Raw genomic sequence first — 11315 nt, 5'->3', positions numbered from 1 at the left:
GAAAATGGGAAGGTTGCGTACGAGTTAGCTCTACCACCTAGCAGCACATTCACAACGTATTTCATGTATCTATGCTTAAGAGGTATAATCCTGATACAAGGCATGTAATAGAGTATGAACCAGTAGAACTTCAGGCAGATTTGTCATGTAGAACAGCCAATAAGAATTCTAGATAGGCAAGAGAGGGTATTAAGAATAAGTCTGTGTCATTAGTGAGAGTTTTATGGAGAAACCCAGTGGTTGAAGAATCAACCTGGGAGCTTGAAAGTGAAATGCTAGAAAAGTATCCTCAGTTATTGCATAATTAGATTCTGAGGACAGAATCTTGTTAAGGGGGGAGAATGTAATGACCGAGGAATTACGCTTGTATTATATTATAATAATAATAAATTATGTGTATTATTATGTGATTAAATGTGTTAAGTCGTTGAACCTTAACTGCTATGTGTTATGTGTGGTTGTTTTGATCCAAACGTGTTTTGGATATTATTGAGCGTTCTATCGTCAGTTATATATATTATATCAAACCTGTACAGCTCAAAACTATGTTTTAAAAAACCGTATTTCAAACAAAATCATTGGCCCTATTTTGCCAAAATGCCCTATACCGTATCGCTATTCTGAACCCCTAGACGTTTTACAAATTGACCTTTTTCGCGAAAAACGACTTTTCCGGACCCCTTCGGGTACCAAAAACCCCACAAAAATCACATTTTTATTTTTATATGATTATGAAATTATTATATATCATTTTTCTTTGTATTTTTGTATTTTTCACAATTTTTGGGAATTTTTAGTATTTATTTTGTATTTATTGGATATTTAAAAATTCATTATTAATACCCAAAAATTATAAAAATTGGGGCCAAATATTTTTATTAGGAGTGTAATTAGACCCTTAATTTTACTTAGGGGTATTATTTTCATAAATATAAATACCTGAATTACTATTAATTAAATCAGTTAATTATAATTAAAAATCAGAAAATAAAAAGAAAATCAGAAAAGGGAATTAGGGTTAGGGTTTGTGAAGAACAGCAGCAGAATCAATCGGACTTTTGAACGTGATTCCGGTGTCAGAAATCGAAGTGTAAGTAATCAAATTGAAGCCCAAGAATCGTAGTTTCTGATTATGTACATGATTTTGTTGTTGGATTACTTGAATTTAATTTTATTATTTTCGGGTTTATTCTTGAATTCGGGTTTTGTGATTGAGTAGTTTTGATGATTCTGTTAGTATAGACGTTTAGATCGTCGGATAGGGAGTCGAACGGCACAGGTTTCATGCGATTTGGTGTTGTCTTTGACGTCGCCGGAGAACCGCCGCCGCGGCGGTCTTCTTTGTGTTTCCGGCTGTAGAACGATGAAGGGAGAAGGAGGAAGGACGGTACGTTGCTTTGGTGTTGTTCTTGGTCGAAAACGCAAGGAAACGAGGTCCCTTCATGGTTCGTTTGTTCGATTCAAGGCCGCCGGAATCAAACACCGGCGTCGGGTTCTGGGTTCTTGGCCGGTGTTCTTCCCGACCCGTTTGGGTTGGGGACGACCCGGTTGCAACCCGGTTTCGACCCGGGTTTGATCCCCTCAACCCTGAAACCATTTCCAGATTTTTGTTTCTGGATTTTCTATTATTTAATTTATATTTTATAAATCAGAAAATCATTTTAAAAATTCTAATAATTAATTAAAAATTAGTTTTATATTCTGAAAAATAGTATTATTAATTTCTAAATTATTTTATTAATTTATAAATTCGAATTTAATTATTTAATTAATTATTTAATTATTTATCTAATTATTTATTAGTTATCTAATTAATTAATAATTAGGTAATTAATTAATAATTAGGTAATTAATTAATAAATAAGGATTAAAAATAATTAAATAATATGATTAATAATTCGATAATTAGTTATATTACGAGTAATGATTCGATAATGGGAATTATTATTCGAGCGATAGTTATTCGAATAATATTGTAGTGATTATTTGTATCGTATAATTAAATACCGATAATTAATTGATTAACGAATCGTATAAGTTTCAGTAATAATGTAATAAGTTCGATAATTATATGAGGATTGCGAGTAGCTCGTATTTATACGAGTAATTAATCGTTGAGTTAGTATAATTCGAGCACATAGTAGATATTCGATAAATAGCGTATTCGTTAATAAAATCGATGATTATTTGTAAATAATCGATCTAATCGAATAAATATCGATAAGTTATAAATATATAATAAATTGTGATTAATCTTAATAATTAGGGATTAATTATTTTAAATTAGTAAATAATTATCTATTAATTATTTATTAGTTATTTATTTATTAAGTGATTAATTATTTCAATAATTAATCACATAATTTTCAATAAACCGTAACTTCTTCATTTTAACTCCAAAAATTATAAAAAAAATTATTTTGACTTTGATTTTCTTAAATAATTATTTAAAAATTATTTTAGGATTAAAAAGGTTGTAATAATTATTTATAATGAATAATAAATTAAATCATCCGTATTTAATTCATAACAATTCAACCGTTAGTCCGATTTAAGTGAAACGAAGACCTCTAGACTCAGAAAAATGAGACGAATCCAATAAAAATGGTTGTAAGTTATAATTTCTTCTGAAAAAGAGTGGTTGGTGATAATTGATAGTTCGAAGGTCCTAGTAGGGATATAATTGAGCCGAATAAATCCCGAAAAATTATAATAAAATCAGATACGACTAGTAATGCAGGTATAAGTCCAGAATTGATTCTAAAAATAATTATAAATCTAGAAATTAATTGTGTGCTTTACGTGTTACGTGTTATATGTGATTATGTGCATAAAGGTGTTGTGTAAATATATGTATATATAGCGAGTCAGATAGAAACGCATGGGTAGACTGATAAGGTTGCGTGATATCAATTCAAGATACACGTATGTAGTAAATTATCTAAACACCTATCTTTCCATGATTTGTTCAGTGTTAACAAGGCAGAGCAAGCTAGGGTCAGAAGGCAGTAAGTTAAACCAGGTTAAGTACGCGCAAAGCAAGTTTTTCCCCTATTCTAAATTCAGAATAGTGATTTATATTTCCTTTCTATCGTATCAATTCTCTTTGATAATTATTGTTCATATACACTGTTACCCATTTATATCACTTGTTCCATTTCATTTCAATTCTAGGTTTACCCAATTTATTGAATTCCTGTTCATATTTCAATTCCTTTACCCTATATATATTCTGGTATATCCTGGTGTTGGGATATATCAATAGCATACCGATTGTTCCGGATGCTCAGCCTTGGACTGGATGGTTACTATAAAGGCTGGGTTTTTCCCAGACCATTAATTAATAGGCCATAGTTGCCTGAGTACTCCTTATGTTGATTGGGTCTATGCAGTTGGGTATAGATCCGCACTATATTCTGACTGATCAGATTATAGTGCATATGTTGGTTCTTGTTTCCAGTCTTGTTCATTTGGCACTCGCCATCATTGGCAAATTATTATCATATACAGATACAGATGGTTATTCAAACCAGCAGCTTATTGGTTCATTTATTTCTCTCTCTTATAATATATATATATTGTTGCAGGCTTGTTGAGCAATTTTGGCTCATTCTTTTATTGTCACTCCTATTGTTTTACAGTTAAGGTAGAGAATGAAACCCATCAGGACCCGCATAGTCAAGAAGCGAGTCAAGCAGCGGGATCCTCTTATACCAAGAGTGTTCCTTCCTATTCCCGAAGAGAGCTTTGAATTGCCAGATCAGGTGTAGCAGGATAAGTAGTAATGTTGGGTTGAATAAAAGTTTTGTGTAGTTTGAATAAAAGATTGTGTAGTGAAACTGTAGATAGAATAAAGTTTTGTAATAAAGAGAGTTCTTGAGACAGGTTTTTATTTAGTTGGGTTTGTAATAAAGTGTAGTGCATGATTCTTGTTTCCAACCTCAACCCTTAAAAGATCCTGAGTAGTGATAGTTCGGGGTAATTATTATATTAATATTCCGCTTGTGCAGGTATAGTTGGTAATTGTTGTTAATAATGCCCCAAATCTATACCCCGGATTTGGAGGGTGTTATACTACCCCTTCTTTTTCCTTTAAGAATCCTATCTTATCCCAAGAACTCAAACTCCTCGAGTTCCCAAGTATTTTGCTTGTTGATAGGAATAGCTCATTTATATGTATGTATATGTACTTCCGAGAATTTTCGAAGAAAGTACTAAGATAATGTGAGTTGACCGTTGTCAACAAATAAATAATCAAGGGGGAGTTTCCTTTGACATATAGTCAAAATATTTAAAATATATCGAAATAATCTTTTTCGATGACCCGAAAGTATTAGAATGATTTTTTAGAATTCAGAAAATATTTAAAAATAAGTTTTATGAATTTTAAATCAAATTCTTTAATAAATATTTAATAATTAAATAATTATTAAATAATTAACCTCGAATTATCTTATTTTAAAAGAATATTTGAAATAATATTCTCAACTAATTTATGTTTTAAGTAATTAATTTAATCTTTAAATAAAATAAAATAATTGGTTTTAAAATAAAATAAGCGTTGGAGAATAGTTCTCCCTTCTTAAAGGAGTATTTGGAATAATATTATGTGTTCGAATAATTAAATAAAGTTGAGGGAATACGAGCTTTGGAAATCGTTTTAATAAATTAAAGGTAATTAATACTTCGCAAGAGGACATCGAGTCCCTTGAAATAAAATGATTACGGACCTTTAATTGTCCAAAACATCTCCAGGATGATTTCCTAGTTTATATTTTATAAAAACTGACCGACTCTCGGTCTTATAACTTATATCACGCTATTCAATAGCGTTAAAATATTCTACGATACATTCATCATAATCTCAATCATTATTGATACGTAAAAGCTCGTATTTTATTTTATCATGGCAAACATGGCATTTATACGAAAGACAATAAAACAATCTTCACAACACAACAGTATATGGAGTAGGGTTGGTAAACTTGCCTGAGTGTTTCGAGGTGGAGGGCGCTCTCGAGTTAGTCTGAAAATCTATAATCAGGAACATTATCGTTCTGTTAAATTCTAATCGTATTTATTGTCACTTGGTAAATACGCAATGCTTATAATCAATTTGCACGACTCGTTTTATCTCATTTTAATAAAGTACGAGTAGTCATTAAATTCTTTTTTCTTTCGTGATCCTTAATGTCCATTAATCTCGTTCATTTTTTACCACTCGGCTCCTCTCGCGATTTTTAAGGATTTCTACTCGCGCGATCTCGGCTCCGATATTTTTATAAAATTAAATCCATATTTTCACTTAAAATTTTTATGGCAGTTAGTATACTCCATTTCTTACTCTCTATAAAATTTTCATGATTTTTGAATAATTTAAAGTTGATCATTTATACTTCCAAAGTTCATAATTTGTAGCAGTTTTTATCGCGTAAATCGTTTACACTAAACCGGACCTAACTTTTGAATCATTAATCGAAATCAAGATATTCAAGGCCTAAACGATCCCTACAATAAGCTCTATTATTATCAAGTATTATGTTTCAAGAAAATACAGTTTATACTATCTGTATTTCTGCATAAAACTTAATGTCATGAATTGACCGTTTTATCATCGTTACGCTTACGATCTGAGTTTCGTTTTCACTCTAAACTACTCTTTACTAACCAACAATCATCATAACAATATTCAAATACTTAATCATCTCAAGAAAATCAAGTTCTTGAGGCCACAACATCAACCTTAGCATCTAACTAATTAATATTCAAGAAATCAACAAGACAATCATCAAAACTAGGTTTACATCCAAGATTCTTACGTTTCTTGAAACTTAAAGCTTAAACATAGTTTGGATGAAGGTTTATACCTTTCTTGGTAGCTTTTGAGGTTCTATTCTTGATGGATGCTTGGTGAGGCTTTGGTATGCTTAAGAAACCTAGATCTTTCCAAGAAATTCAAGAAATCAAGAAAAGTCACTATTTAACACTATTCATCATCACTTTCACCATTTTATTTAACCATCAAAACCTTAAAGAAATGCTATAAAAAATTTAAATATTTATTTTGATGATGCGGAATCTTAGGAATTATTTGTAGCATTTATCCATGGCTTGATCTTGAGATTTGAATTTGAGTTTTTTTATAAAAGCCGAATGGAGCTTTGTTGGGAAGGAGAGAGATTTTTGTTGCTTGCTTGCTTGGGTGATGAAGTGTGTTTGATTTTGTGTACTTAGATATGCATATATCTTGTAGTACTCAAGAAGCATGGCCAATGTCAAAGCCTATATCTGAGCTAAGTACTACTACTACTACTACTATTCTTGCTCCTATTCACACTACCAGGTTAATATGCTCCGTGGATGATCACTATTGGATTACCAATCCTTGGTTGCATTTCATACTAATTAGTTTGCATAGCTTGCATGGTAAGTTACATGGGCTTGATACGTTTATTTATTCGCATACGTATTCGTTTTGTCGCTTATTCGTTATCGTGATAACTTTTCGTAAGCGATTAGCGGGATAAATCCTTTTCTTATAAGTCCTTTATGCTATGTAATCTTGTACTTGGGTTTTAATTTGTAGAATTCTAGATTCGTGATTGTAACGTGATTCTCCTATTCCTTGATGGTTCGTAAGATAAAGTCGTTTTACAAAGTTGGTTTTCTTCGAAAACTAATGGCTTTTACGTACACTCATTTGGTAAGTATAATCGCAATATCGACTCGAAAACTAAATTTTTCATGCATAACATAGCGTGGGCTAAAAGGTTTTCCCCGATCTACAGGGTTATTATTCATCGAATGTCTTAAAAAGTCATGAAAATTCGGGTTATTACAGGGGAGATGGGTATAGAACAATATTAAACACCGTAATGCGGACAATTCAGAATGTGAAAATGATACAATCAGTATGCATGAGTAATATGCAATTAGAGTCCATTATCGCATTGTTGAATGTCATATCGTATTGCTTTGTGGACAGGTATTCCTGCAATTTATAGTTGATGTTTGGTGCTCAATGGAGCGTGACAGACTACTATGGGTGCAGTGACATCAATCTATCATACGATCAGATCTTTGTGTTTGTCCTTTTAATATAAAAATATATTATGTATTCTACATCCATACTTTAGAACTTTGTATTTACAACTTATTTCCCTTTTCAGTTAAAGATCTATAAATATAATTGTATGTCATTGATACTTATAACTCTTATGTTCCAAAGTTTTTTAAATGAAAAAAAGAAAAGAAAATATTAATTTATGCATAAAAGAAAAGAAAAGATTTGATAAGTAATTTTCTTTCCTATGTTCCTATGTTCCTTAGTTTAGGTGTAACAAATCAGATCTAGAAAATCTTGTATTCTCTCAAGATAGAATCCGAGTTCTTATTTTCAAGAACACGGATTTGTAGCAAGATAAACTTAATTAATACAATTAAGTGAGTTTTTAATATTGTATCTTATATGTTTTATTGTCAAACATTTTATCCTTACAATTCTAAACTGCTTTGTTTGCCAATAATCCAAACTAGTTTTAATAGCTAAATATAATCCAAGAAACACATTCACCCCCCTGTGTTATATTTCTTTGCATTCAATATCTAACAAGTGGTATCAGAGCAAAATCTGAAAGAAAATATATAAAGATCTTGGAAGAATGTGTGCTCGGAAATTAAGCAGTATCAAGATACCTGTCTTAGACAAGATCAACTACACACTTTGAAAAAAGAAAATGATGTTGTTCATATAGATGGCCAACCCCATGTACATTCAGATCCTCAAAATTACACCTTTCATTCCTATGGAAAGGGTTCCTGAAATTACAGATGGAGACATGGTCATACCAGCACATTATGCACCTAAAGATCCCTCAACCTACACAGATCCTAAGAAAGAAAAGGTTGCACTGGACAACAGTTTTGTTAGATATATTTGTGATGTCATGTCTAATATGATTTGTGTTTAGTTTTCAGATCTTACTTAACAGGACAAATCAGTACTTAACTGGAAATCAGTACTTAACTGGAAATCAGTACTTATACTGAAGTCAGAACTTAAGATATCAGAACTTAAGTTATCAGAACTTAAGTTATCAGGAGATATTTATCTGGAGATATATCAGGACTTAAGGAGACTTTCAGATAAGGAAGGCGGCTGATTGAAAGGAAAGAAGATCAAGACAAATACAAGAAGAGATATGCATGAAGAAAGAATTCTATGAAGAATAAAATACTTGGAAGAAAAGATAACTGATTGATATATTTTAGGAAGCAGAATTATATTCAATATCAATTAGAAGTTTATCTTGTAACTGTGTAGTATAAAACACAGGCATAGGGTTTACACTATATGTGTTATCATTATTGAAAATATTATTCATTGTAATCCTAGCAGCTCTCGTGATAATTTGTTCATCACTGAGAGAGGACAGTTCCATACTGTAACAGAGTTTATTGTGTTGAATAAAATCTGTGTTCAGTTACTTGGGTTCTTAATTTGATTTGATTGTGCTAAACATTGTATTCAACCCCCTTCTACAGTGTGTGTGACCTAACAAGTGGTATCAGAGCAATTTGTTAACATACATATAGTAAAGATCCAAAAACAATCATGTTTGAAGAAGCACAAACTCCAACCAACCCACCAAAACTGAAGAACCTCCAAAGACTCAAATCCATAATCGAGATATGAGACTATTAGGGTTTCCATACTAAAACCATCTGAATATCCCATATGGAAGGTGAGGATGTCAATATTTATGGAAGCTACAGATCCAGAATACCTTGACAGAATCAATGAAGGACCACATAAGCCAACCAAGCTCTCTGTTATAGGTGCAAATCAGCCAGCACAGACAGTAGCAAAGGAGAAAAGTGAATACAGCTGAAGATATCTCATCTATTGGAATGCAAAGGTACGACATTTGCTGCATAGTGCCATTGATAATGTCATGTCAAACAGGGTAATCAACTGCAAGACTGCAAAGGAGATATGGGATGCCTTGGAAACAAGATGTCAGGGAACTGATTCAATTAAGAAGAACAGGAGGACTATACTCACTCAAGAGTATGAGCACTTTGACTCAAAACCTGATGAGTCATTAACTGCATTATATGACAGATCTGTCAAACTCTTGAATGATCTGTCACTGGTGGACAAGGAATATGAACTTGAAGATTCAAATCTTAAATTCCTGTTAGCTCTTCCTGAAAGTTGGGATTTGAAGGCCACCATTATAAGAGACAACTAGTTCTTGATGAAATAACTCTTGATGAAATTTATGGGATGCTCAAGACTCATGAACTTGAGATGGAACAAAGAAGCAAGAGGAATGGAAGAAAGTCAAGGAAAATTGCTCTTAAGGCTGAGGAGGATGTCCCCAAAGTAGCTGCCTCAAGAAAAGGCAAGGGAAAAGCTCTCATCACAAAGTCTGATACTGAGTCATCAAGTTCTGATAGTGATGATGACTCGGAAACTGAAAGCTTACCTGAGATGGATCCTGATGAAGAAATGATGAAGCTGAAAGTGTTTGTCCTAAATCCAATCATGTATGATGAGTTAGGAAGAACTTTCTTGTATTCCTATTTGATTTCATTTTGAATTAATAAAAGACTTTTATATTTTATGGGCTTTATCTATTTAAAGTGTATTAAATAAGATGTTCCATAGTTTAGAGTAAAGCTTCTAGAATTATAATGAGATTATAATAATGGGATCTAGAAGATGACAACTCTGGACTTAAATAGTTCCTGATCATAGGATAACTAATCGGATGTTAGTGGATCCGCAAAGATTGGTACATACTATGCTTGCTCCCTTCAGGAGGATGTCTTTCTCATAGGCATTTGTGTGGTGACATTATAGCTGGTATGTAGGTGCTTATTAGGGAATAAGTTCACTGAACATGACTTGATAAGTTGAACAACTAATGGAGATTACTCACGTGTCAATAGTTATTCACTGAGTGATAGTTGTACAAGTGTCCTTAGACTTGAGATCGTTAAAGGTATCTTATATAATGAACTGTGCTTTGGTTTAGTCCTTAGTCTCAAGGACATCCATTAGGTCTATTCTGGGCATAGGGATTTGTGTATAGAGATAGTTAACGTCAATAGAGGATCTACCCCTTCCAGTATAGGAAGAGAATATCCTATGTTATTCTTAGTATGCGAGTTCTGGAATCTCTGGCCAGAGTGTATGAAATTAGAAAGGAGTTTCTAATTTGCATTAATATGAACTTTGCATTATGAATAAGAAATCATATGATTAAATTTGATAGGCTTGACACAAGATCCATGCCTTGTATTTAATCGGGATATTATAAGGGTAGAAGGAATTCATTGTACGGTAACTAGTCACTGACAGGTTCTTGATATTCTAAGCAGTGAATTCATATTATCCGGATAGTCGCGATATGTTGAGAAGCATCACTCACGATGTAGAATAAATATAATTAATCAGTTAATTATATTTAGTGAATTTTAATATTCATATAAATAATTAATAAAAGGTTTATTATTATTTATTTCTACTACCGGCATAATATTGAACCTACAGGGTCACACCATAAAAGAATATTTTCTTTGATGAAATAATGAGAGAGAGAATTATTTTCTAAATAGTTAAGAAAAGAAATAATGATTAAAATAGTTTTAATTATTATTAAAGTATTTTATGAAGATAAAATGTGGGGGTTAAAATATATAAAGATATTATAAAACCCTAGAAGAGTCCTATAAATAGAATGAGATGGATGGCTCATTTGGAGAAGATACACAATTTTGGTTTTGTGAAAACCCTAGCCTCCATCTTCTTCCTCTCTCTCTCTCTCCCAAAACTCCATTTTTATAAAAGCTTAGTTTTATAAAAAGGTTCATCGAAGAGGATCGTTCTTGGTGGATACCGGTAGAGTGCTTCACACACTGAGGAGCAACTGCTAGCACTCCAATTTTATAAAGCTTCGATTCACGAGGTATGGTTTCGATTCCTCACTTTTTCCCTTTTATATGTTTTTTCTATATGTGCGGTATATGGTTTTACGGAATAATTGTTATTTCACGCTTCCGCTCATCCGTAAATTCCTTCATTGGCATCAGAGCTAGGTTCTGCATATAGAGATTCATATAAAAAATTTCAGATTTTTTAATGCATGTATGGACTTATTATGATTTTTGCAAGTTTATTTGGATTTAATTATGAATTAATTCGAAATAATTTTTGCATGAGATTTTGACTACTGATCCGGGTTCTACAAGTGTTGTAGATCATCTAGGTATTTTTTCATAATTTTGTGATGTGTAGATTATTTGTT

This window comes from Apium graveolens, chromosome 10 (assembly GCF_009905375.1).
Source record: "Apium graveolens cultivar Ventura chromosome 10, ASM990537v1, whole genome shotgun sequence".
Taxonomy (NCBI): Eukaryota; Viridiplantae; Streptophyta; class Magnoliopsida; order Apiales; family Apiaceae; genus Apium; species Apium graveolens.
The sequence above is the reverse complement of the archived record's forward strand: the minus strand, read 5'-3'. Positions refer to the sequence as shown.